Raw genomic sequence first — 1,148 nt, 5'->3', positions numbered from 1 at the left:
ATATAATTGCATTTATATATTAACTAATTTTTTTTTTTTTCGATCGGCTTACAGACAATCGAATAGGATGATGTTGCTCAACTTCCTTTCATCTCATCCACCTCGTATAATGTAAATCTACTACGCTTACAAATTTCAAAATATTACAACGTACTTCAATGTATCAGGCGCACACACTGGAGAATATATTTCGATTTTATTTTAATATCGAAACTTAATATTAAACGTTCCCGAGAAAACAGGATTCTATATATATATATATTTTTTTCTTTTTTTCTTTTTTACAACAATCGGTACACATCGGTCCCCCGGTAGCTGGATCGTTTGTTTGACAATAAGTACAATTATCAACGATCCACGAGGAGAGGAAATTATTATTAAGAACGATTTTCGTTCGTTTATGCTGAAACATTTAAACACAGAGTTTTGCGTTGAACGAGTACGTACGAATTGATGATTAACCATAATGGATATCGATTCTGCTTATAACATATTTTGATGAAATTTTATTGGCAAAGATATTGCATTTAATAATTCATTCGATTTTCTCCCATATATAAATACTTTTATATATATATATATATATATCGTTAATTAATATGTTTCGCAGTTTCGTTTTGTTTATAAACCTGAGCGATATACAGCAATTTCGATATCCATTAAAAATTCGTACATGTTCTTTATGTCCTTATTCCCTAAAATTAAAACGTGAGAAGAGATGTTTTGTATATCATATAGACTAGATTACAATGGAAAAAAAAAAAAGAAGAAGAAGAAAAAGAAGAAGAATAAAAGAAAAAAAAAAAATAAATGACTTGTTGTTGTAACTTGCGAATCGATGCAGATGGAATAATCGAGCCGAATATATTCTCCGTTAACGTAATAACATCGTTGTTGGGTATTCTTGTGTAAAACTAGCTTCGATCGTTTTCTGATCGCACGATAACGATAAGTTTCTGTATTAGCTTTGATCAACCATTATTGCGAATGCGTACGTTGGCATCGTCATTTAACACATTAGATAACATCGACGATATAATTATTATGAACGAGTAGCAAAAATATTGCTATTTCCTTGTCTCGATGAAAGTGAAGAAAGTGTGAATCGCTCGAAAATTATTCTTAATACTCGAAAGATTAAATTTCTC

The sequence above is a fragment of the Apis dorsata genome, unplaced genomic scaffold (assembly GCF_000469605.1).
Source record: "Apis dorsata unplaced genomic scaffold, Apis dorsata 1.3 scaffold_527, whole genome shotgun sequence".
Classification (NCBI taxonomy): Eukaryota; Metazoa; Arthropoda; class Insecta; order Hymenoptera; family Apidae; genus Apis; species Apis dorsata.
This window is presented reverse-complemented; position numbering follows the sequence as displayed.